Source organism: Camelus bactrianus, chromosome 9 (assembly GCF_048773025.1).
Source record: "Camelus bactrianus isolate YW-2024 breed Bactrian camel chromosome 9, ASM4877302v1, whole genome shotgun sequence".
Lineage (NCBI taxonomy): Eukaryota > Metazoa > Chordata > Mammalia > Artiodactyla > Camelidae > Camelus > Camelus bactrianus.
Genome location: NC_133547.1, coordinates 15,606,395 through 15,633,812, shown reverse-complemented (window position 1 = coordinate 15,633,812; position 27,418 = coordinate 15,606,395). Strand labels below are relative to the sequence as shown.

Below are 27,418 nucleotides of genomic sequence, written 5' to 3'. Positions count from 1 at the left end.
CAATGAAGTCTCTGGGGAGACGCTTTTCTGTGAGGGTGACGCGCCTGGGCTGGACCTACAGCGTTTTTCTAGCGGCCGTCGTTTAGGGCGCTCTTCATTTTGTTCACCGGACCTAATTCTTGACTATATTTTTGACGGGGCCCAAGATAAAGTAAGCACGAAATGTGAAAGTAGATCTTGTTCCCTCTGACGGGGCGATTCTGAGGCCTGGTGAGAGCGCCGCTTGGGGTGACCGCCGTGCCTGAGGCAGGCGGGGGTCGGGGGTCTGGCTGAGCCCGCAGCACCCGCGTCTGGTTGCCGGCCCTTCCTGGCTCCAGTCAGCCTACGGGCTTTCCCTTGGTGGACCTCACGCAGGTTGCATTTCCCCAACCCTCCCCCACGAGAACGCCCACTCATGAATCCTAAAGACCCAAATGAGTGGTGCCTGCTCATTTCACTTTCAGTCAGGTCTTTTGTGCGGGACTTTGGTGCATTCCTGGGTGGGGTCGCCTTTTCAGGCACTTGGTGTAGTTAAAGTGGAATAGTGTTACACGCAGAGCGACCATGTAAAGGCTTGGAAGGGTAATTAAGTGGGGTATTGGGAGAAACCTGGAGCCAGTCTCCCATCTACAGGAAACAGATTGGGAGTGCTATGGCGACCCGAGCAGTTAAGCTTTCATCTGAGGGTGCTGGTAGCCGTGGAGGGTTTTGAGCTGATAGACTTGACCTGAGATAGGGTTTTAAAAGGTCCCCAAAGGCAGCTCAAGGTAGAGTGGACATGAAAGTGAAGTGGGAGACCTTGAGAAAAAGCTACTGTCACAGAATCCCGGAGAGGTACCATGAAGGCTGGACCAGAGCAGTGGCCAAAGAGATGTCAAAGTAAAAAGTGCACTGGACAAAGTTAAACAGGCAGAGAAGACTTTATTCAAGACTGTTGGAATAGGGGAGGGAGACTGGACTCCACTGAAACAAAAGGCAGGAGGAGTTTTAAGTGGTGGAGGGAGCCAGTGGAAAAGTACTTGGGGCCATTAGATGGGGAGGTTGATCACTGGGAACTGTGGAGCATATTGAGTTTTTCCTGAGTTTGTAAATCTTTTCCTCTGTAATTAAGACATATATGTTTTCTAATTGGTACCTGTTAAAATTAGGCTTCTCCCACAGAGACAGAGATAGGGGTGCTGTATCCTTTAATGTTTATATTTCAAAGAGATGTTTCTCAAATCTTTGAGAAAAATACTTACCGGGTTGTGAAAGTGGCATGAAGCTGGGAGATTTACGTACGTTGTAAGGGGCAGATAAATAATTTACAATTGGCAAATTTCCTAAAGTAAATGTTTTAAGAAAAGGGAGGTAAGGTCTTACAGTCAGGAAAAAACCTATCAAAAGTTTAGTCAAGCTGAGGGATGTTACGGCTGTTTTGGTCAGGGAGTAGAAGTGATGTAATACAAGGTACACTTGAAGGATGGAGAACTATTTTAAGGAAAGAGGACTAACATCTACCCGTCAGCCAAGGCCTATCCTCTCCACCCTCTATTTTAATTTATGAACTATTTATTTCAAAAATTTTAAGCAATCACTGTTCCTCTAGATGTCTACATACAGGCAGTCGGTTAAAATTGAAAACATGGATTTAACAAGTTAAATTTATGAAAGCACTTAATATTTAGTTTACCTCTTAACATATAACTAATCAGTATACTAACATACTAAAATCAAAGTTCTTAAATATCATAGTCTCTTAAATGCTTAAAGGTAGCTGAAACACATGTTCAAAATTTCAAAATTCATCACTTTCTTTGCATAGAGAACACTGACAAAAGCCTTAATTCTGTGTATAGTGATAGCACATAATCAGCACTTAAAATATACTAAAACCAGCCCTCTGAGGTTGGTTCCCTTACTATCCGCACTTTATAGAAGAAGGCACAGAGGGAGAGTTGTCCAAGATCACACAGCTGATAAGAGACAACACTAATGTGGAGAAAAGGGAACCCTCATACACTGTTATTAGGAATGTAAGTTGGTACAACCACTGTGGAAAACAATATGGAGGTTTTTCAAAAAACTAAAAATAGGACTACCATATGACCTAGCAATTCCGTTCCTGGACATGTATCCAAAAAAGAAGAAAACAAACCACAAAATTCTAAAATATACATACACCCCAGTGTTCATAGCAGCATTATGTACAGTTGCCAAGATACAGAAGCAACCTAAGTGTCTATCAATAGATGAATGGGTAAAGGAGATGTGGTATGGACTTGGCAGGTATTATGCTAAGTGAAATAAGTCAGATAGAGAAAAACAAATACTGTATGATATCACTTGGAATCCAAAAAATACAGCAAGCTAGTGAATATAACAAAAAAGAAGCAGTCTCACAGATACAGAGAACAAAGTAGTGGTTACCAGTAGGGAGAGGGAAGTGGGGAGAGGCAATAAAGTGTAGGGGATTAAGAGGTATAGACTATTATGTATGAAATAAGCAATGACGATAGACTATACAACACAGGGAATATAGCCAATATTTTATAACTATAAATGAAGTATAACCTTTTAAAATTGTGAGTCACTGTATTGTACACCTGTAACTGATATAATATTGTATATCACTATACTTCAACTTTTAAAAATGCACAGGAAAAAAGGCTACACCAATGACTGAGGTTCATAAGTTAGTCATTCAAATGGAGGTCACCTTGCTCCAGGGCAGGGATGAGGGGTGGAATGAACCTTAAGACCCCATGATGGATGCCCATTGCCCACAGTCTTGTTCTTTTCACAGGGACCCATGGTTGCAGAAGTGCTTATGGGCCATGCACAGGTGAGTAGAGGGTATTTCAGGCCCTTGTCCAACACATTTCCCACCTGTATAGTCTCTGGGATTGTGGTGTCCTGGAACTCAGCACCTGCCACCTTCCTGGCCACTGTGCCTAAGGCCCCGGTTCTCTGAGGTTCAGGGTCCTGACCCCACACCAGGGGTTATATGAGGGGGTTTCCATTTCTGAAAACCAATGAATACTGTGAAGAAGGTTTTATAGGCACAGAGATCAGCATTTGCAGATACTTGTAGGTGAAACTGAGTTGGCAGAATTCAGGGAACTGTGCATCTCAATTATGTCTGGTGGGACCAAAGAGTGACGATGCAGGAGTCAGGCCTAGAATGGCAGCCTTTGGAACTGTGCCTCTATTCTGAGGTTGTTAGGAATCTTGGACTGTTTGAAGTAGAGAGAGGTGATCTGAATCAGGATTTACCAGACTCTCTGGCTACAGATTAGAGAACAAAAAGAAGTGAGGGAAGAAGGTACTGAATGGTCCAGAGGAGTACTGGTAATGACTGGATCAAGGTGTTGGCTGCGGACATGGGAGGAACTTATGATTCCTGGGATTGTTTTTAAAATAGGTCTGACTATGCTTTATAACACAGAGAGTAAGAAGGAAAAGAAAGGAGTTGGGATAACTCCCAGGTTTTTGATGTCTGCAACTGGAGGGAGGAAGATGCCATCAGCTGAGATGGGGAAGTTGGTTGTAGGAGTAATTTTCAGAGGGCATATCAGGAGTTAGGTTTGAATATACTGAGTATGAGATGTTCTGCAGACTTCTAGGTGGAGGGATTGAGTGGACAGCAAGGTGCACAGCTCTGGATTTAAGGATGAGGGTTCAGGTTTAAGACACCATAAGGTGATGGCATGTGTGTGGACCAGGGTAGAGTTGTGAGTCACTTTTAGGAGGGGAAATCTTCAGGTCATGGTGGCATTTGTAGTAGGAGCAAGGAACGGGAGGGCATGGCTAGAGGACTGGGCCTTGAATGGGGTTGGTGAGCATCACAAAGACAGATGAGGGAGAGTAATGCGTGTAGGGGATGAGGAGATTGTAGAGTAGAGAGAAACACCTCAGATGGGGTGACTACAGGACTTTGTTAAGAGCTGCAGGATCCACATGTCAGTGAGTCCCTTTACACGTGTGAATGGTGGAAAGGACCTCCTGGCCAGCTCGAACTACATTATAAAAGATCTACTTGTTTTACTCCTCCTCCCTCCAATTTTGTGTTTTTGATGTCATACTTTACATCTTTATGTTTGTCCCCTAACTTTTTATTGTAGTTGTAGTTACCTTTTACATTTCTTAACCTTTAATCTTTTTACTGGCTTATTTAAGTGGTTGGTCCTCAGTCCTAGCTTTGCCTTTCCTACTGGAATTTTCCTTTCCTGTAGATTCTTACTTCTTTAACACCTAGAGAAGCCCTTTACATTTCTTTCAGAATAAGATTAGTATTGATGAACTCTAATTTTTGCTTGTCTGAGGAATTCTTGATCTCTCCTTCAATTCTAAATGACAATCTTGCCAGGTAGTATCCTAGGCTGCAGGTTTTTCCCTTTCAGCACTTTGAACATACCATGCTACTCCTTCTGGCCTGCAGAGTTTCTTCAGAGAAGTCAGCTAATAGCCTTACAGGGATTCCTTTGTATAAGACTCATTGCTTTTCTCTTGCTGCCTTTGGAATTCTCTTTTTGTCTTTAACTTTTTCCATTTTAATTATGGTATGTCTTGGTGTGGGTCTCTTTGGGTTCATCTTGTTTGGGATCCTCTGTGCTTCCTGTACCTGGGTGTCTTGTTTCCTTTAGGTTTGGGAAGTTTTCAGGCATAATTTTCTCAAATATATTTTTCAACCCCTTCCTCTCTCTGTTCTCATTCTGGGACACCTATAATGTGAATATTGGTACATTTACTGTTATCCTAGAGATTTCTTAGACTGTTTTAATGTTTTGAGATTTGTTTTTCTGTTTGCTGTTGTGATTGGGTGAAACATCCTTCACTGCCTGCTAGTCTTTGCTTCTATTACAGCAGGGCTGCCCCTCCCAAGCAATGAGGAGGTTATGGTGGAGTTGTATACAAGTTTGCCAAATTAGGTTTTTCAAGAGGGGTAGGAGGTCCTAATCTTTACATTAAAACCATTTTTAAAAGTCACTGTTGAGATATAATTAATGTAAACTGTACATACTTAAGTAAGTTGGTGTTTTCCCCCAACTTTATTGAGGTATAAGTTGTTGAATTTGTTAAATGTTTTCCCTTAATCTGCTTTTATTATCATGTGTTTTTTATCCTTCATTCTGTTAATGTGGTATACATCACTTCTTGAGTTGTGTATGTTGAACGATTCTTGCATCCCTGGAATAAATCCCACTTGATCGTTGCATATGATCCTTTTAATGTGCTGTTGGATTTGAGTTGCTAGCATTCTGTTCAAATTTTGCATCTGTGTTCATTATGACTTATTATTTCTTTTCTTATTGTGTATTTGCCTGGCTTTGGTATCAAAGTATTGCTAGTTTTGTAAAATAAGTTTGAAACTATACTTTCTTCTTTAGTTTTTTGGAAGAGTTTGATAATGATTGGTGTTAAGTCTTCTTTTAATGTTTAGTAGAATTCAGCAGTGAATTCATCTGTTCATGGTTTATTTGTTGGGAGAATTTTTATTACTGATCTAATCTCGTTACTAGATACAGATATATTCAGGTTTTCCACTTCTTCATGATTCAATCTTGGTTGGTTGTATGTTTCTAGGAATTTATCTATTTCTTCTAGGTTGTCCAATTTGTTGCTAATTGTTCATAGCATTCTCTTGTGGCCCTTTGTATTTCTGCAATGTCAGTTGTAATGTCTCCTCTTTCTTTTTTATGTTATTTATTTGAGTCTTCTCTCTGTTATTAAGTCTAGCTAAAGACTTATCCATTTTATTTATTTATTTTTTTGAAAAACTCTTAGTTTTGTTGGTCTTTTCTGTTGTCTTTTTAGTCTACATTTGATTTATTTCTGCTCTGGTCTTTGTTCTGTTAAGACTAAGGTCAGTGGCAGTGAAGATTGCAGGGGTCCTCAACAGCCAGTGTTGCAGGTGAGGATCATTGGGGTCTTCGGTGGCAAAAGTCCTGGGAACCTCTTGATCTCTTTTTCTCCCATGGAGTATGTTGTGGCCACGGGGATCCCTCTTAGTGCCAGATCTGGCTTGCAAGCACCCTCGCAGTGGTGGTAGCACTGGTGTCTGATGCATGGAGTTGGAGTCTGGAGCATGGGTACTCACAGAGAAACAGTGGCCCTGGGGTCTGGTGCACTGGCTGGCCTGAAGGTGTGGTGACTCCAGTGTCGGAGGCATGGGTGTGCATGGAGCAGCGGCAGAGGGGGTACTGGGGCCTGTGTGCTCACAGAGCAGCCGTGGCTCTGGGCCGTTAGCCAGCTTGCAGCAGCAGTGGCTTGTGCCTGAAGTGTGAACACTCAGAGAAGCTGCTTATCAGGGTCAGAAGTACAGGCACGCACATAGCAGCCAGGGCTCTGGGGTCTAGGATGTGCAGGGGAATGGTGGGAGCTGGCAGTCCAGGTCCCACAGTGGCATAGCAGCAGCTTCTTCTAAGGTGGGACATGCAGCAGCATTTCCCTCCCTGGGGCTTCCAGGGTGGTGATGGCTGTGGTTACCCCAGTGGCAAAAGCTGCTGGTTTCCTCTGTGGAACAGCTGTTGGAGTCTGCACTGTTGAACAGTACAAGGTTCTCTGCTGTGAAAGCTGTGGGGGACGCTGTGGCTGTTGTGGGGATGTTTAGGTTCTCAATGGCAAAGGCTGACAGGATCCTCCATGGAGCAAACCACGGGGGACCATGATGGCACCAGCCCTGTGGCTAATACTGATAGCCCCTGCCCTTCCTCTTTGTTCTTAGCCATCTCCATATGTCTGAGGTAAGCCAGTCTCCCCAGCAATCCATTCTGTGAGGTTATTCATTTTTTGCTCCATTATGTTTCTATAGGTTCTTAATCGGAATCTTGAACCCTCTCAAAGCTATTTTCTCTTGTGACTAGCTGCCTGCTTGTTGTTATTTTGTTAGAGGATGAAGGCCGGTGTCTTCTATCCTGCTGTCTTGCTGATGTCACTCCTCCCAAATTCTCAGAATGCAGCAGTACGTGGACCACCTGCTACTGGTGCCTGTGTGAGCCTGGACCTAAAATGTGATGTTTTTGTATCATATGTTTTATATATGTATGTATGTATGTGTGTATGTATGTATGTATGTATCTATCTATCTATCTCCATGAAACCATCATAATCATGATAATGAATATATAGAACACCCCCAAAGTTACCTCATGACCCTTTATAATTCCTGTATCCTTTCCTGGCTTCTTATCCCCATGATCGGAAATTTACTCTTTCATTCTAGGCTTGTTTGCTTTTTCTGAAGTTTTATATAGGTGGAATCATAAAGTATGTTTGTCCTTTTTTATTTCACACAATTATTTGGAGATTCATCTATGTTGTGTGTTTGAGTACTTCATTCTTTTTATTATTGAGTAGTGTTTTCTTGAGACAATACATTGCCAGAAAATCTAAGAAGCGTTAAAGATAATTTATAGACAAAGAATTATACTAGATGGAAATTTACATTACACAAAGGACTGATGTGGGGGAGGAAATAGAAAATATGTGAGTGAAATAAAAGACTTTTTCACTTCTAATCTCTTTACAATATAACTGATTATTTAAAGCAAAAATATTAGCAATGAATCTTGGGTTTGAAGAAGTGAATTGTAAGACAACAATAGCAAAAGAATAGGAGGTAGAAATGGAAGTATACTCTTTTTAGTTTCTTGTTATATATGTGAAGTTTTAATATTATTTCCTGGTAGACCAGGATAAGTTAAAGGAGTTTATTTTAAACCTTAGAGAGCATGATTTCTTGACCTCAGCACCATTGACATTTTGGACCAGATAATTATTTGTTGTGTATCACTGTCTGTACATCCTCAAATGCTTAGCAGCACCTCTGGCCTCTGTCCAGTAGATCCCATAGGGCCCATCCCCACTTCCTGACTTGTTTGGACAATAAAACTCTCTCTAGACATTGCCAAATATCACCCCTGATTGAGAACTACTTTACTAGAGTAATCACTTTTTCAGAAATTGTACATGTAAAAAGCCAATATATTTGATAAAACAGAACATTAAAACCTCAGTTAATATAAAAAAATGCAGAAAAGAGAAAGAAGGAAGAACAGATTGGAAAAATAAAAGCCAGGAATATTGGTAGCTTTAAGCCCAGCCATAGTGATAATTGCTTTAGATATAAATGGTATAAATACTCTGAAAGGCAGCCATTTCAATATTGGATAGAAATACAAATCCAACTACATACTGTCTACTAAAGTTTTTTAAATATAAAGAAATGGAGTTAAAAGTTAAAGGATAAAGAAAAAAATCCTTATGCTTTGGTTAATTTACCCTTGCTGCCAGCCTCTTAGAAGTCTGCAGCAAGCACCAGGGTCAAATCCTACCCTATGTCAGTGGCATGTAGAGCTTCAGAGGAAGGATGTAAAAGCAGTTTCCAGATGATACCCAACAACCACCTTCATCAAGACTGTGATGGTGTAGAATCCCAGGCCATGGAAAAAGCACCATTGCCCTTTCAGCTGCCTGGACTCATCCTGGTCCCCCTTAAACCACATTTCTTGGCCTGCCAAAGTTAGAAGACTGCCTAACTGGTGAAAGTATGGAGAAAATGAATCACTGATACATTGCTGGTCAGAATGTAAAATGATACACTAACTGAAAGAGAGTATGTGGCATCTTACAAAACTACACATGTACTTACCATATTATCTAGCAATTTCACTCTTAACTGTTCAGCTCAATTCAAGGGTACTTACGTTCATGCAAAGACTTGTACACAAATATTCATAGTAACTTTGTTTATAATATACCCAAACTGGAAACAACTCTAGTGTTCTTCAGTGGGTGAATGGTTAAACAAACTGTGGTTAAACAAACTGTATAAATGGACAACTGTGGTCCATCTATACTATTTGGCAATAAAAATTACCAAACTCTTGATACATCCTACAACTCAAATAATTCTCAAAGAAATTACGTAAAGTGGAAAGAACCAAGCTCAATAGGTCATAAAGTGTATGATACCATTTATATAACATTTCAAATCACAAAATTATAGAGATGAGCAAATTAGTGGTTGCCAGGGAGGGAGTAGGGAAATGAGGAGGTAGGAAAGTGCCTGTGGTTATAAAAGGGTTCCTTAAGATGGAACAGTTCTGTATCTTGACTGTAGTAGTGGTTACATTGATCTACATTTGACAAAATTGTATGGACATAAACATACACACACACACAAGTGAGTATATATAAAACTGTTGCAATATGAGTGATCTTGGTGAACTGTATCATGTCAGTTTCCTGGTTTTGGTGTTGTATTATAGTTATCTAAGATAGTACCAAGGGAGAAACTTTTGGGTTATCTCTTTGTTGTTTCTTACAATTGCATGTGAATCTACAGTCATCTCAAAATCAAAAGTTATACAAGCACAACAAAACCACAACTGACTGCTAAACAACCATTGATTAAAAAAGACTGGAATCTAGCAAAAAAAGATCTTAAACTGGAGACATAAGGAGGGAACTACAGCCAGATGGTAGGAGGGGTGTGCTCGCAATATAATTGCGCCCATACCTCCTAGGTGGGCGATGCACGAGCTGGAGAAAGATTATATTGCAGAGGCCCTCCCAAAGGAGTGAGAGTTGTGAGCTCCATGTCAGGCTCCTCAGCCCAGGATTCCGGCATTGGGAGGAGAAGCCCCCAGAACATCTGGTTTGAAGGCCAGCGGGGCTTAATTATAGGAGCTCCATGGGACTAGGGAAAACAGACTTCACTCTCTTGGGAAGCACACACAGAATCTCACATGTGCTGGGGCCAAGGGCAGAGGCAGCAATTTCGTAGGAACCTGGGCCAGGCCTGCCTACTGACTTTGGAGGGTCTCTCTGGGAGGTGGTGGGGTGGCTGTGGCTCACCCTGGGGACATGAAAGCTGGTGGCAGACATTCGGAAAGTGTTCATCTACATGAGCTTTCCTGGAAGCTGACATCTTTCTTGAGTCATTGGCACCAAGACCTGGCCCCACCCAACAGCCTGTAGGCTTAAAGCCTCAGGCCAAGCAACATACTGGTTAGGAATGCAGTCCCACTCATCAGCAGATTTCCTGAGCCCACAGCTGCCTCTAGACAGGCCTCTAGACATGACACTACCCACCACAGGGCCAGGAACCAGCTCCACCCAGCAGTGGGCTAGACCTACCCCTCCTGCCAGGAAACCTGTTCAAACCTCTAGTCCAGCCTCACTCACCAAGGGGCAGATACCAGAAGAAACAAAACAATCCCACAGCTTGTGGAAGTAGTCCACAAATGTAGGCTTGACTCTACTCTGGGATCAGCTGGACCGACCTTGAGTGACAAGAGGGGAGTGTATTGCTGGGATGCATGGGATGTTTCATACAGAATGCCTCTTCTCCAAGGTAGAGAAACATAACTAACCTACATAAAAATACAAATAGAAATTTAGGAAAAATGAGACAGCAGAGGAATATGTTCCAGGCAAAGGCACAAGGTAAAATCCTAGAAGAAGAAATAAGTGATAAGGAGATAGACAATCTACTCGAGAAAGAGTTTAGAGTAATGATTGTGAAGATGATCCGAGAACTCAGGAGGAGAATAGATGCACAGAGTGAAGTTTTTAGCAAAAAGAAAGTGTAAAGAACATCCAGAGTTGAAGAATACAGTTACTGAGATTAGAAAGAACAAAGAATAGACTGTTAAGTAATTTAAAAACTCCCAAGAAACAAAAGTCCAGGACCAAATGGCTTCACAGGCGAATTCTATGAAATATTTAGAGAAGAGTTAACACCTATTCTTCTGAAACTATTCCAAAAAATTGCAGAGAAGGGAACACTTCTGAACTCATTCTATGAGGCTACCATCATCCTGACAACAAAACCAGACAAAGATACTACAAAAAAAGAAAATTACAAGCCAGTATCACTTATGAATATGAATGCAAAAATCCTCAAAAAACACTAGCAAATCAACTCCAGCAGTGCATTAAAGGATCATACAGCATGATCAAGTAGGATTTATCCCAGGGAAGCAAGGATTTTTCAATACCCACAAATCAGTGTGATACACCACATTAACAAATTGAAGACTAAAAACCATATGATCATCTCAGTAGATGTAGAAAAAGCTTTTGATAAAATTCAACATCCATTTATGATTTAAAAAACTCTTCAGAAAGTGGGATAGATGGAACATATTTCAACATAATAAAGTCCCTACATGACAAACCCACAGCTAACATCATACTTAATGGTGAAAAGCTGAAAGCATTTCCTCTAAGATTAGGAAGAAGATAGGATGCCCACTCTTGTCACTTTTATTCAACATAGTTTTGGAAGTTTTAGCCACAGCAGTCAGAGAAGAAAAAGAAATAAATCCAAATTGGAAAAGAAGTAAAACTATCAGTAAAAATGACATGATACTACACATTAAAAAAAATCCTAAGGACACAAGCAGAAAACAATTAGAGCTCATCAATTAATTTGGTAAAGTTGCAGGATATAAAATTAATATACAGAAATAAGTTGCATTCCTATACACTAACAATGAAGTAGCAGAAAAAGAAATTAAGGAAACAATCCCATTTACCATCACATCAAAAAGAATAAAATACCTAGGAATAAACCTACCTAAAGAAGCAAAGGACCTGCGCTCCAAAAACTGTAAGACACTGATGAAAGAAATCGAAGATGACACAAACAGATGGAAAGATATAACGTGTTCTTGGATTGGAAGAATCAATATTGTTAAAATGGCCAAGGCAATATACAAATTCAATGCAATCCTCATCAAGTTACCAATGACATTTTTCACAGAACTGGTACAAAAAGAAAAAGTTAAAATTTGTACAGAAACACAAAAGACCCTGAATAGCCAAAACAATCTTGAGAAAGAAGAATGGAGCTGGGGGAATCATGCTCCCTGACTTCAGACTCTAATACAAAGCTACAGTAATCAAAACAGTATGGTATTGGCACAAAACCAGACACAGATCAATGGAAAAGGATAGAAAGTCCAGAAATAAACCCATGCACTTACAGTCAATTAGTCTATGACAAAGGAGGAAGACTATACAATGGAGAAAAGATAGTCTCTTTAATAATTGGTGCTGGGAAAACTGAACAGCTACCTGTAAAACAATGAAATTAGAACATTCTCTCACATCATATTCAAAAATAAACTTAAAATAGATCAAAGACCTAAATGTAAGACCAGTTACTATAAAACTCCTATAGGAAAACATAGGCAGAACACTTTTTGACATAAATCACAGCAATATTTTTCGAACCAGCTCCTAGAGTAATGGGAATAAAAGCAAAAATAAACAAATGGGACCTAATTTAAAAGCTTCTGCACAGCTAAGGCTACCATAACAAAATGAAAAGACAGCCTACAGAATGGGAGAAAATATTTGCAAATGATGTGACTGACAAGGGACTAATTTCCAAAATATACAAACAGCTCATACAGCTTAATAAGAAAAACAAAAAAATAAACAAAACAAAACAAAACAAAAAACCAAGCAAACCAAGAAATGGGCAGAAAACCTAAATAGACATACCTCCAAAGAAGACATCCAGATGGCCAACAGACATGTGAAAATATGCTCCACATCACTAATTACCAGAGAAATGCAAATCAAAACCACAATGAGGTATCACCTCACATCAGTCAGAATAGCTATTGTTAAAAATATACAAATAATAAATGCTGGAGAGAGTGTGGAGAAAAGGGAACCCTCCTACACTGTTAGTAGGAATGTAAATTGGTGCAGCCACTATAAAGAACAGTATGGAGATACCTTAAAAAACTGAAAATAGACTTACCATATGATCCAGCAATCCCACTCCTGGGCATATAAAGAGAAAAATATAATTTGAAAAGGCACAATGTGCATAGCAGCACTATTTACAATAGCCAAGACATGAAAACAACCTAAATGTCCATTGACAGATGACTGAATAAAGAAGATGTGGTTTATATATATATATATAGACACAAATTACTAATACCAGATATAAAAGAGGTGATATCACTACAGATTCTGTGAGCATTAACAGGATAATAGGAGAATATTATGAAAAATTATATGCACACAAATTTAATAACCTAGATAAAATTGACCAATTCCTTAAAAGACACAGTCCGCCAAAACTCACAGAAGAAGAAACACACTGAATAGGCCTTATCTATTAAAGAGATTGAATCAATAATTAATAACTTTCCAAAACAGAAAGTACTAGCCCCAAATGGGTTCACTGGTGAATTCTGCCACATATTTAAGGAAGAAATTATACCAACTCTGTACAGTCTCTTTCCGAGGATAACAGCAGAGGGGATACTTTCTAATTCTATGAGGTCAGCATTGCCCTAATACCAAAATTAGACTAAGACATTACAAGAAAAGAAAACCATAGATCAATACCTCTCATTAACATATCTGGAAAAACCACCCACAAAATATTAGCAAACCTAATCCAATGTATAAAAAGAATTATACACCACAGCCAAGTGGGATTTAGTTCTGGTAAGAGTCTGATTCAACATTGGAAAATCAATCCATCACATTAACAGGCTAAAGAAGAAAAATCACATGATCATATCAATAAATGCATAATGAGCATATGACAAAGTCTAGCACCCATTCATGGTTTTTAAAAAATCTCAGCACAGCAGAAATAGAGGGGAACTTGCTCAACTTATAAAGTCTTCAGAAAACTGCAAATAACATCATACTTAATGGTGAGAAGCAGGAAGCTTTCCTGCTAAGATCAAGAACAAGGTGAGAACATGCCCCCTTACCATTCCTTTTCACCATATTCATGGAAGTTCTAATTTAGGCAATAAGACAGAAAAAGGAAATGAAAGTATTCAGATTGGGAAGGAAAAATAAATGTCTTTGTTTGCAGATATTGTCTTTAGAAAATTCTGAAGAATCAAGGAAAAACTCCTGGAATTAATAAATAATTATAACAAAGTGGCAGGATAAGAATGAATATACAGAAGTAAACTACTGTTCTGTATACCAGCAATACACAATTTAAAATTAAAAACACTATGTCGTTTACATTCATTCCCCCCAAAATGAAATACTTGGGTATAAATCATATATATATACATATATATATGTATGTGTGAATCATATGTATATATGGTGTTTATGAGTAAAACTACAAAATTCTGATGAATGAAATCTAAGAAGAACTAAATAAAGGAAGAGATACCCCATGTTCATGGATAGGAAGACTCAGTATTGTAAAGATGTCAGGTCTTCCCAACTTCATCTATAGGTTAAATGCAATCAGAGTCTATATCCCAGTAAGTTGTTTTGTGGATATCGGCAAACTGATTCTTAAGTTTATATGAAAAGGCAAGAGTTCTGGAATAGCAAACATATTACTGAAGGAGAGCAAAGGACTGACATTACCTTACTACTTCAAGATGTAGTATAAAACTACAGTAATAAAGACAGTGTGGTATTGGTGAAAGAACAGACTGACTGATCAATGGAACAGAATAGGGAGCCCAGAAATAAACCCATATATAGTCAACTGATCCTTGACTAAGGAGCAAAGGCAACTCAATGGGAAAAATGATAGCCTTTTCCATAACTGGTGCTGGACAAGTGAACATCCATATCTAAAAAATGAATCTAGACTCAGATCTTATACCTTTCACACAAATTAACTCAGAATGGTTACAAACCTAAATGTAGAAAACAAACAAAACCCACAAAAATTCTTAGGAGGTAACAGAGAATTGAGGTGACCTTGGGTTTGGTGATGCTTTTTAGATATAACACCAAATGTATAGTGCATGAAAGAAAAAATAATTTGAACTTCATTAAGATTAAAAACTTACGCTATGCAAAGCAGTGTTAAAAGATTGAGAAGACAAGCCACAGACTGGGAGAAGATCTTTGCAAAACATATACGTGGTAAAGGACTGGTATCTAAAATACAGAAAATTCTTAAAACTCAAGAATAAGAAAACAATTCATTTAAAAAGGGTACAAAAGATCAGAAAAGACATGTTACCAAAGAAGATACAAAGGTGGCAAATATACATATGAAAAGATAATCAACTTCTTGTGTCATTAGGGAAATACAAATTAAAAGAACAATGAAATATCACAATGCAACAACTAGAATGGCCAGTAGCCAAAACAGTAACAGCACGTGGAGCAACAGGAACTCTTATTCATTGTTGGAGGGAATGCAAAATAGCACTTTTTGGAGTACATTTTGGCAGTTTCTTACAGAACATACCCTTGCCATATGATCCAACAATCATGCTTCTTGATACTCACCCTGGTGAGCTGAAAATTTATACAACCCTGAACACGAATGTTTATAGCAACTTTATTCATAATTGCCAAAACCTGCAAGCAAAACAAAGATGCCCTTCAACAGATGAATGGAAAAGCAAACTGGTACATCTATACCATGGATTATTATTCAGTGATAGAAAGAAATGAGCTACCAAGCCACTAAAACAGATGGAGAAATCTTAAATGGATACTATTAAGTGAAAGAAGCCAATCCAAGAAAGCTACATACTGTATGATTCCAACTATATAACATTCTAGAAAGGCATAACCAAGGATACAATAAGAATTTCAGTTTTTGCCATTGGGTTAGGAAAAGGGAAGGAGAGATGAATTGGTGGAGCACAGAGGATTTTTAGGGCAGATAAAATTATTCTGTATGATACTGTAATGGTTAATACATGTCATTCTACATTTGTGAAGCCTAATACAAACTGTGGGCTCTAGTTAATAATATTGTGTCAGTATTGGCTCTTTCTATCTTGTAACAAATATACCACACTAATACAAGAGGTTAATTATGGGGGAAATGGTGTGTGGAGGAGGGGAAGATGGAGGAGGGGAAGATGAAGGAGGGGAGGTAGCTATGGATACTTTATATATTTTCTATTAACTTTTCTGTAAACTAATAACTGCTCTAAAAAAGAAAGTTTAAAAAAATACAGGAAGCTAGAAATTAGACAGACTGCACTTACTCATTTTCAAGTGCATTGAAAGGCCAGGAAGTGTCCATGAGGCCTCTGGCTGGACAGAAGGCTGAAAGGATTGAAAGGCCATCTCTGGGACACCCTTTAACCTTGGAGCCAAGGCTGCAGGGTAGACCGTGTACTGGGACCGGATGCCCTGGGCTGCAGGATCTGTTCTGCAGCCAACCATAGCTGGTGATCAGGCTTCTGTGACCCCAGAAGAATATTTCCATTTCCCAATGAAGAGAAAACATTTTTCCTGAGTTGCTCTTGTGTAAAAATAGTCGATCACCACTGATACAGAAAAACATATAACTTAGAATCAGAGCCTTTAACAGTTGGAGAAGGACCTGAAAGAGGAGAAATAAAGATTGCTATTGTGCAACTTCTCTTTTGCATATGAGGGAGAAGAAACAGGACCAAGAAGATGCCAGATATCAGGACACCTAAGGGCCTTGCCAAAGGGGACCAATACCATTTTAAAGTAAAAACAAGAAGTTTCCATGACAATTATGAACTTTCTATTATCATCTACAAATAAGTTTTTTTTTTCAGACAGTAAGAAACTGGCAAATCATTAATGAAACTGATGCAGAAGAAATCTACAGGGGTTGGGGAGGGCCAAGAGACCTGATTTGCTTTCAGTGGATACTTGGCAATGTTTTGGGATAGACAAGAGGCCAAGTGCCAGGAAAGAATGTCTTTTTTGGCACCATGTCCTTCCTAAATACTAAAGCGAATTTTTAACTTTAACAAGGAAACTGGAAAGAGGACTTATGTTCATCTGGTTAGCCAAGGGCCAAAGCAGGCCTGTGTGTGACTCTGTGCCACAACAGGCAAGAGACTGTGTCCAGGAGCCTCTTTCCTTGCTTTGGAAAAGATCTCATCTCTGATCCCTTGTTTGTCGGGACAGGCTGAGATTGCCCACCTCCTGCATCCTGAAGGGTGTTAGGAGCACACAGTGAGAACCTAAAGGTGGTGGCAACTCAGGAACTGTGCTTGAGTTCTCGTATCAGGCCAGCCTAAATGTGTGTTTGGTGTATGGAGAATTGCCAGGAGAGGCCTGCCTAATTTGAGGGGATGGTAGGAGGCATCAGCAATTTTCCTCAAAAAAAGAAAAGGAAGTGGAATTATACCCTTTCTTGTAAAACTGATTTTAATTTAATGCCAGGAGGAAGACTAGGGCTGCCTGCCATCACCTCTTTGGGTCCTTTCTGGAAGCTTCCTTTGGTAAGTCCTGATTTCATGGTGATTATTTGATAGTTAATCTGCGTTGTGTTGTAAGGCAAGCCTAACACTTGCTTATCCCAGATAGCCCTTGATGTCTGTTCATCCCACGTGTATTCAGGGGAGAGCACCTTGGTAGGTTTGTGGTAAAGCTGGTATCTGTTCAGGTGGCTCTCCTCATGCCACGTGGCCTGGATGTCATTGGCCTGGTCAACCATCATTGCCTCGTGGCAGGCCTTGGTGAGTTTGTAAACCTCCGGCACCGACCCCCCAAATAAGGCCCCTGAATAATAAAAGTCCCCGTCATCTTCAGGAATATAAGCCTGTGACTGAGGCCACTGTTAATAAGGGAAGTTTGTCCAATTTATCGCAAAGAAGTTAGAATGGAGGATGCTGAACAAGGAGGAGAGGATCTCCACACCCACGTGATCACTGAACACCATGTCCACATCTGCACACACGAGGTAATCCACCTCCTGCTGGAAGCGCTGCTCAATAAAGTTGCTGATCATCTCCATGTGGTGCATGATGACTTCCTGCCAGCTAACATAGCTCTGGACCTTGAGGATGACTATCTGCCGTCCTTTTTGGAGGTGAATGTGAGGAACATAGTCTGGCTGGTCAGTGAAGATATAGTAGTTCACCCTGTGTCCCATTATGAAGTACATCTCTGCAGTCTCCAGGAACAGGTTCAGGTAGATCGTGTATCTTTTTATGGCAAACAGTTAATCCAATGGTGGCGTTCTGGAGCTGGAACTGCTCATTCAGGATGTCAATGTTGAAAGTCCTGTCGCAAATGATGGGAGCCAGCCAAGGGGTCACAAGAAGGACATCTTCCCTAGGGGTTTTAGCATATGTGGCTGGTCAAACACCATGCTTGACAATTTTACACCTTGCATACCATGGGTTTTTCTAAGAACCTTGCTTACCCCAGCTAAGATGCTTTCCAGCTTCTGGCTTCTTTTGTCCTGATGATAATAGCCAAAGAAAGCCAAGGCAAGAGCTAATGAAAGAAGAAAGGTCACTTGATGAAGCAAATAACATTTTGGGTTCCCTGACAATGTCTTGACCAGTTGGGCCATGCCTCCACTTCCAGCTGTTGCAGCCTGGATCATGTAGATGCTGCTAAGAACCTGCCCCTTCTCAACCTTCCACTCACAACGGTCTCTCCTGGGCACAGCAAGGCAGAATGCATGGACTGCTAGGTGCTTACACTGCCTGATCCTCCTGAGACCTACTTGCAAGGGGCTGGGTGTTCAGGAGATGAGTAAGACTTCTAGACCAGCAGAACCTTGATAAATTAAGGTTTGATTTGAGGTCATGTCAAAGTAACCATGTGGCAGGATTTGGTCAACTGGCTACTAGAATTTCTAGGCTGGCATGTAGGAGAGAAGTCAGGGCTCCTGAAACCAGCTCAGGAGACTAGCCAATGGGAGGTCACTGAACAGTTCAAAGACAGAGATTGTGATGAAAGCGGGGCAGGGCAGCAGCCACCAAAGAGCCTGACCAGGGGCTCAGAGAGCTTGTGCTCTGGCCTCCCCCCAATACTTAAGGGCTATGAGAACTTTACATAAACATTAAATTTCCTAAAACATCAATAAAGTTGAGAACAGACTGTCTTTCAGGTCACATCCAGACAGGCTGATGTAGGCCATCATTCAGAAGGCCTGATTTGGTAATTGGGATGAAACAGATGGGAAGATCTACAGATCAAGAATTGTTTTCCTGTATTACTCTAATAGCCACTTAATATTACACTGAGCATTTACTCTGGAGATCCCAGTTCTTACACTGTGGTTAGGATTATGCTGGTAAACTTTATGTACATTATATTGCTGCCTCCTTACAGCAAGCCTGAGGGATGGTTGCTACATTATTCTTGTGATTCAGACAGGGAGATAAGCTCAGAGATGTGGGTGACTGGCCCATGACCATGTGGCTAGCTGGTAAGGGCTGAAGCCAACTAAGCAGCCAGACTCCAGGATTGGGCTCTTGACCACTTTTGTATTTTGTTCCTCTGCCTCACTTGTGTATTCTTTGCAGTGTCCTTTTTCTGGGCTCTTTTCTCAGTCAGGTTGCTTTTATTCTTTCCCTTATGCCTCCAATGTTAGTTGAGGCAGAGCGCTCAAGATGGGGATGGGAACTTGGCCCTGTGCCATTTTTGACTCTGGGCTTGTATTGTCAACATGTATACTCCCCTCTGCAGTCCTAGGGTGTTCCAAGCATACATCTCCTCTAAAACACACTCTCGCTGGCCCACTGTGGGATGAACAGTGGGTATAAGAATCCCATGGCAGGTAGGGAGCACCTGCCATCTGCACCCTGATGTTGCCTGGCACTCTTATGCTACTCTGTGACATCTTATTTCTGCCTTCCTACAGAAGGAGGTGGCTGGAGACATGGTTTCTGCAACCTTGTCAGGGGAGTTCTGAGCTCGTTAGGAGGAAAGGATGAGTGAGTTTTAATGAGTGTCTTTTAAGGGACTGACACCTTGTCTTTGTGGTCCAGATTGTGACATTTGCCTGGCTGTGCATAAGAATGTTAGCATAATCTTCTGTGTCATTCCCAGTCATAATGCTAATATCGTGGCAAAATATCAAGACAACTCTGTGATATTGGGAATGCCAGAAACTGAACAACTGCTTTGATGAGGAAATAACACTAGAGGATAAGGAGTATGGGCTTCATGTGCTTGTGTGTCTGTGGTTTTGGTGCCTGTCTGAGAAACCTGCTCATCCCAGGGCAGTGGAGGAGGGAACCCACTACTTTGCTCACCATGACACTTTTCTGGAAATCTTGGAGGTTAAAGAACCTTACAGAATGAAAAGGTAGAGAGGATGGGGCAGTCACCAATGGTAGGAAGAGAGACTCGGTGTGGTTTTTGACCATTTGGGCAGGTTCTGACCGCTCAGATATGCCAGGCCACTGGCCTGAGAACCTCCAGGCTCTCCTGTCTCCATGGCACCACTGGCCCTGTGTGTTTCCCCTACCAGTAAACCATGACCCTTAATCAGATGTCTATAAAAGAAAAAAATCCTTCTGTTGTTTGGCAACATGGAATTTTTATTTGAAAATTCTCAGCAGAATATGGCAGAAATAGTATACACACAAAGAAAAAAGCCAGCAATACATTATAATGGTTTTTGTTACCATTTCCATTCCCTTAACAGAGATAAGAGTAAAAGGTACTAGCACTGTGTAGAGAGAATCTGCATTGCCTGATGTACAACTAGTCAGCATTTGGATAACATTACAACCATTCAGTAGGGACAGGAAAACAGAAGCACACCACTGGTATTGAAGGGGAAGTAAGGAAAACTCTGGATAGGTTAAAACAACATGCAGAAGAAGAACCAAATGCAGCACCACTGCAGGTACTTCAGAGAACTCTCCATGATACTCATGATGAAGAGGTCCCCAGAAAAAGAAACCTCATTAAGGAAGTAAACAGAATTCAAAACAGACAACAGCCTCCAAACCCAAATTCCAGAGGAGTAGAAAGTGACCAGATGCAGAGAACCATTTCTTACACACAATTCCAGTGCTCAAGATGATGAAAAGAACTCTTACTTACACAACTTGTGACAATATTTAATATTTAAGTGCCAGTGCTGTTACCGAACCAAAAGGAGTTTGCTTCTTGGTGAGTTTTAAATCAAAGACAATATCAAGAGTAATTGTCACACAAAGTGAAGTTTTTATTTGTAGCAAATAAGGAGATCATGGGGAATCATTTTGCAAAGCTGTGGTTCACTGAGCAAGAAAAGGTTAGTTCTTTCATTGGAGCAGGGGATGAATATTCAAGCAGGACAGTTTTGTCATTACATGTAAATGCAGGCATAATCTCCCACAAACACAGTTTGGGAACATTGCTTCTTCATACATCACATGGTATGTTAATGGGGCTTAAAAGCTCCACCTGGGGAGGAGATTTTTAGCAGTAAAATGAGCAAAAGTAACTTTTGGACACCTTTTGAACTCATTCTCTTCCTGGAACTGTTCATACCCTGAAAAGAAAAAACAACACTGGGTATTTTCTGTACTTGAGTTCTCTAGGAACACAATGACCTTTCTAGATCTCATTCTTTGCATAAGTTGCTCAAGGCTAGGGGCTGACCAGTGGCAGCACCACATTATTCAGTGATGGCACCTTCGAGACAGCACCAACACAATTCACTCAGTTACTTACCATGCACACTGTACTGTTGGGTTATATTATGCAATTAATTTATGCACTAACAATGAAAAAGTGAGAAGATATTTATAGATTTAATATAAGAAAGTCCTTGCATTTTCAGGGGAAAGAAATCTTATCTTGACATTAACCCTTCATTGTGCATGATGAATTTCAAGATTACAAATATGAATGTGATTTGACTACTCCTACCAAATGCACAAGTAAAGGGATGTTTGTTTCACTTTTCACACTCATTGTAGGTTGAAAGTATCTTCTTTGGGCCACACATGAGTACATGACGAAAAATAACGCTTTTAAATGTGCATCCATGTTGTTTGGACATCCATTTGTACCTTTGGAAGATAAAAGTGAAACTTCTGAATACATTGTGGAGAATGCAGAAGAAAATTTAGATGACCTAGTGGATTATGTTAAGAGACTTTATGTCTGTGGAAGGCGTGGCAGAGGAAGAAGACAAGAAGGTCCAAGATTTCCATCAGAAACTTGGAATGTTTATACATCAGTACTGAACAGTGATCATAGGATGAACAATGCAGTGGAAGGCTGGCATAGCACCGTTAAAAAGCTAATGGTAGTGTGTTATCCTTCAATTTGGAGATTTATTAAAGTGTTAAAAGACAAACGGCAAAGCAACGAACAATTTATCATCCAGGTTCTTGGTGATCACACTCAAATATAGCCAACAATTTCACAACAATACCAACAAAATCAAATTTGTGTAACCAAAATTGTTAACAGATATGGTGAATTTAAAATCAATAATCAGGTTAATATATATTTGAGAGCAGTTGCTCTTGGGTTTAAGAATAACCCTGATGAAATGAACTTCATGACAAGGAAAAACAAGAATAAATATGAAATCCAAAATTCATCATGAGTTACAATAAAAATAACATAAATAAAATTTAAAATTTTAACCAAGTTAAATATTTATTTTATTTAACGAGTCCTGAAACAAATGTCTCAAATATCTCAAATTTTGGACAGGACCAAATATCCTGCAAGGTTGTGTTATGTAGAAGTGATGAGAATGAGTTTGGGAATGTTCCCACTTCCATTTTTTGGAAGAGGTTGAGAGGATTGATAGTAGTTCTTTGCTATCTGGTAGAATTATTCAGCGAACCTATCTGGTCCCAGAATTTTCTTTGTAGGAAGGTTTTTAAATAAGTGATTCAAAATTCTTATTAGTTATAATTTAATTTTAAGTTTTTCATGATTCAGTTTTGTTAGCTTATATGTTTCTAGAAATTTATTAATTTCTTCTAGATTATCCATTTTTATGTATATAATTATTCATAGTATTCTCTTATAATCCTTTTTATTTCTGCAGCATCAGTGTAATGTCCCCCTGTTAATGTCTGATTTCAGTTGAGTCCACTTTCTTTTTTTCTTAGCTAATATAACTAAGAGTTTAATTTTTGTTCTTTTCCTAAAAGGAAATCTAGTTTAGTTGATTTTTTCTTATTTTTCTATTCTGTTTTATTTATCTCTGCTCTAATCTTTTTTGTTTCCTTCCTTACTATTAAGTTTGGGTTCAGTTCTTGTTCTAGTTGCTTAAGCTGTAAAGTTAGGTAATTGATTTGAGATTCTTCTTTTTTTTAATGTAATCATTTACTGCTGTACTTTCATTTCATCCCATAACTTTAAGTATGTTGTGTTTATGTTTTTAGTTGGCCTCAAGATATTTTCTAGTTTCTCTTGCAATTTCTTCTTGACCAATTGGATGTTTAAGAGTGTGTTGTGTAATATCTACATACTTGTGGATTTTCCAGTTTTCCCCCTGGTATTTATTTCTAAATTCATTCCATTGTGGCTGGGAAAAGACATTTTGTAGGATTTCAATCTTTTAAAAATTGTTAGGACTTGTTTTGTGGCCTAACGTGTAGTCTGTCCTGAAGAATGTTCCATGTGCACTTCAGAAGAATGTGTATTTTGCTTTTGTTGGGTAGAGTGTTCTGTATATATCTGTTAGGTCAAGTTGGTAATAGTGTTATTCAAGTCCTCTATTTCTTTATAGAACTGCTGTCTGGTTTTTATCTATTTTAAAAAATGGGGTATTGAAGTCTCCTCCTATTACTGTGTTGCTGTCTATTTCTCCCTTCAATTCTGTCTGTGTTTGTTTCATGTTTGGGAACTCTGATGTTAGATACATATTTATAATTGCTATACCTTCCTAATAAATTGAACTTCTAATCATTATATTATGGTTTTTTTTTGTCCCTATGTTGTTTTTACTTAAAACCTAGTATGGTCACCCTACTCTCTTTTGGTTACAATTTGCATGAAATATATTATTCCATTATTTCACTTTCAATTTACGTATTTCTTTAGGTATAAAGTGAGTTTTGAAGGCAGCATATAGTTGGATCATTTGTTTTATTTTTTAATTCATTCAGCCAATCTGTGTCTTTTGATTAGGGAGTTAGATCCATTAAACTTAATTACTCATAGTGAAGGACTATTACCATTTTGTTAATTGTTTCCTGTATTTCTTGCAGCTATTTTATCCCTGTTTTCCTCTCTTACTGTCTTCCTTTGTGTTTCATTTCTTTCTTTCTTTTCTTCTTTCTCCCTTCCTTTCTTTCTCCCTTCCTTCCTTCCTTCCTTCCTTTCTTTCTTTCTTTCTTTCTTTCTTTCTTTCTTTCTTTCTTTCTTTGTCATGCTTTGAGTCCCTCCTTATTTCCTTTTGAGTTTCTTCTATCAGTACTTTCTTTCTGGCTACCATGGGATAAGCATTTTAAAGTTATAACAATCTATTTTAAACTGATAACAACTTCAATTGAATACAAAAACTCTAGTCCTTTGCATCATCACCCCCCCATTTTGTTATTGATGCCACAATTATATCCTTTTATCTTGTGTATATATTAACATAGAGTTTTTTAAAAATGCTTTTGTATTTTAAATTCTGTACCAGAATTAAAAGTGATTTACACACTATTACAATGCTACAGGACTCTAAATTTGTATGCTTTTTTGTCTTTACCAGAGGGAGTTATGTTTTCATATGGTTTTCTGTTGCTATGTAGTGACCTTTATTTTCAACTTAAAGATCTCTCTCTCACTTTTCCTATAGTTCAGGTCTAGTGTGGTTAACTCTCTCAGCTTTTATTTATCAATAACATCTTAACTTCTCCCTCAATTTAGAAAGACAGTTTTTCTGGATATAATATTTGTGGTTGGCAATTTTTGTTCTCCTTTAGCACTTTGAGTATATCACCCCATTCCCTTCTATTCTGAATGTTTTCTGCTGAGAATTCCATTGACAATCTTATGGGAGCTTCCACGTACATAAGAAGTCACTTTTTTCTTGCAGCTTTCAAGATTCTCTATTTGTCCATGACTTTTGACAATTTGCTATAATATGTGTTGGTACATGTATTTTGGGGTTAATTCTACTTAGAATTTGTTGAGCTTCTTGAATTTATATGTCTGTTTCCTTCCCCAGATTTGAAAACTTTTCAGCCAATTTCTTCAGATAGTCTCTCTGCCTCTTTCTTTCTCTCTTCTCCTTCTAGGACTCCCATAATGCATGTATTGTTCCACTTGATGGTATCTTTTAAGTCCCTTAAGCAATTCTTACTTTTCTTCACTGTATTTTCTTTTTCCTTTTGCTCCCCTGACTGGACAATTTCAAATGACTTGTCACAAATTCTTACTTTTGCTTTATCAAGTTTGCAGTTGAGCTTTCTAGTGAAATTTTCATTTTAGTTATATTTTTCAGTTCCAAAATTTCTGATTGTTCTTTTTTATGATTTCTCTCTCTTTGTTGATATTATCATTTTTTTCATGCATGATTTCTCTGATATCATTTAGTTTTCTGTATTCTCTATTGTCCATTGAGAAAATTTAAGATAGTTATTTTGAATTCTTTGTTTGGTTATCCAAGGATCTGTATTTTCTTTGTATACTTTGTGACCTTTTGTTGAAATTTAGGCATTGAAAAAGCATTCACCTCTCCTAGTCTTTATGGACCCAGTAATCAAACTCATAGAAATAGAATATAGAATGGTAATATCGGGCTGCAAGGAGGGAGGAATTGGGCATTGTTGTTCAATGTGTGGGAGTTTTGGTTTTGTAAGATGAAAAAGTTATGAAGACGCATTTCACAAAGTTTGAATATACTTAGCCCTACTGAACAGTACACTTACAAGTAGTTAATATGGCAAATTTTATAATAGTGTTTTACCACAATTAAAAATAAATAAATTAATTAAAAAGCTATATCAAACATCATACTTGATGGTAAAGTGCTAGCAGTGCCTTTTTTTTTAATGGACTTTATTCTTTTAGAGCAGTTTCAGGTTCACAACAGAATTGAGCAGAAAATACAGAGTTCGCACATATCCCTTCCCACCCACACATATATAGTCCCCTACCCTCAACATCCTCATCAGTGTGGCATATTTGGTTCAATCAATGAACCAACATGGGCACACTGTTATCAACCAAAGTCCATAGTTTACGTTAGGGTTCACTCTTGATGTTGTACATTCTATGGGTTTTGACAAATGCATAATGACATGTAGCCACCACTATAGTATCATAAAGAATAATTTCATTGCCCTAAAAATCCCTTATGCTCCATCTATTCATTCCTCCCTCCCTCCCTCTCCCCAAACTCCTGGAAACTGTGATCTTTTTATTGTTTCTGTAGCTGTGCCTTTTCCAGAATGTCATTTGGTTGGAATTGTATAGTTTGTAGCCTTTTTAGACTGGCTTCTTTCATTTGGTAATATGTCTTTTAAGTTTCTTCCATGTCTTTCATGGCTTGATAGATCTTTTTTTTTTACTGCACATGTTTTTAATTTACATATATGTACTGTTCATTGTTTCTAAGAACATTTAGAGCTTTAGTTCTTTAAACTCACATAGTTTTCAAAGGAATAAAGCCAAGCACAAAATAAGAATTAACTCAAAAATATACATACACCCTGCTATTAACAGCATCATTATTTATAATTGCCAAGATATGGAAGCATCCCAAGTGCACATCAACAGTTGAATAGATAATGGAGATGCAGTACATATATATATATATATAAAAATACAACTCACCCAAGAAAAAGAAGGCTATTTTGCCATTGGCGGCCCTGCATTCACTTTTTTTATTTTCACTTCAAAAGCCAGAATTTTATAACTGGCAGAAACATTTCCATTACATCAAAAACAACAAAATACCTAGAAATAAACCTAACCAAGGAGGTTACCTATACTCTAAAGACTGAAATGACACAAAGAAATGGAAAGATTTCTTGTGTTCTTGGATTGGAAGAATCAACACTATCAAAATGGCCACACTACCCAAAGCAATCCACAGATCCAGCACAACTGCTATCAAAATACTCACGATATTCCTCACAGAACTAGAACAAACAATTCCAAAATTTATAAGGAACCACAGAAAGACCCCAAATAGCCAAAATGATCTTTCGTAGGCCTCTCTCTCTTTTTCTTTCTCTTTCTTCTTTTTGTTCTCTTTTCTTATGGTTTGATGACTATAGAAGGTCCTTTAATATTTGTTGTAAAGCTGGTTTGGTGGTGCTGAAATCTTTTAGCTTTTGTTTATCTGTGAAGCTTTTGATTTCTCCGTCAAGTCTGAAGGAGATCCTTGCTGGATAGAGTATTAAGTTTCCCCCTTGTTCACTTTAAATCTATCATGCCACTCCCTTCTGGCCTGTAAAATTTCTGCTGAAAAATCTGCTGATAACCTTATGGGAGTTCCCTTGTATGTTATTCATTGCTTTTCTCTTGCTAGTTTTAATATTTTCTCCTTATCCTTAATTGTTGTCAGTTTGATGACTCTGTGCCTTGGTGTATTCCTCTTTGGGTTGATTCTGTGTGGTACTCTCTGCACTTCCAGGACGTGGGTGACTGTTTCCCTTCCCAAGTTGGGAAAGTTTTCAGTTATTATCTCTCCAAAAATTTTCTCAGGTCCTTTCTCTCTCTCTTCTCTTTCTGGGACCCCTATAATGTGAATATTAGAGTCCTTCATGTTGTCCCAGAGTTCTCTTAAACTATCCTCATTCCTTTTCATTCTTTTTTCTTTCTTCTGTTCTGAAGT

The 27,418-nt window shown here is 38.8% G+C and overlaps 1 protein-coding gene and 1 pseudogene across 1 annotated transcript in view; one reads left to right on the top strand and one right to left on the bottom strand.

Annotated features, from left to right (window-relative positions):
• Window positions 1-27,418, top strand: part of ZNF30 (zinc finger protein 30) — a 92,661-nt gene continuing 65,243 nt past the window's right edge. Inside the window, 3 exon segments of the mRNA XM_074371113.1 lie at window positions 1-151; window positions 2,765-2,803; window positions 17,101-17,159. The gene's annotated coding sequence lies outside the window, so the exon portion shown is untranslated.
• LOC105065093 (histo-blood group ABO system transferase pseudogene) lies at window positions 17,060-18,648 on the bottom strand (annotated as a pseudogene).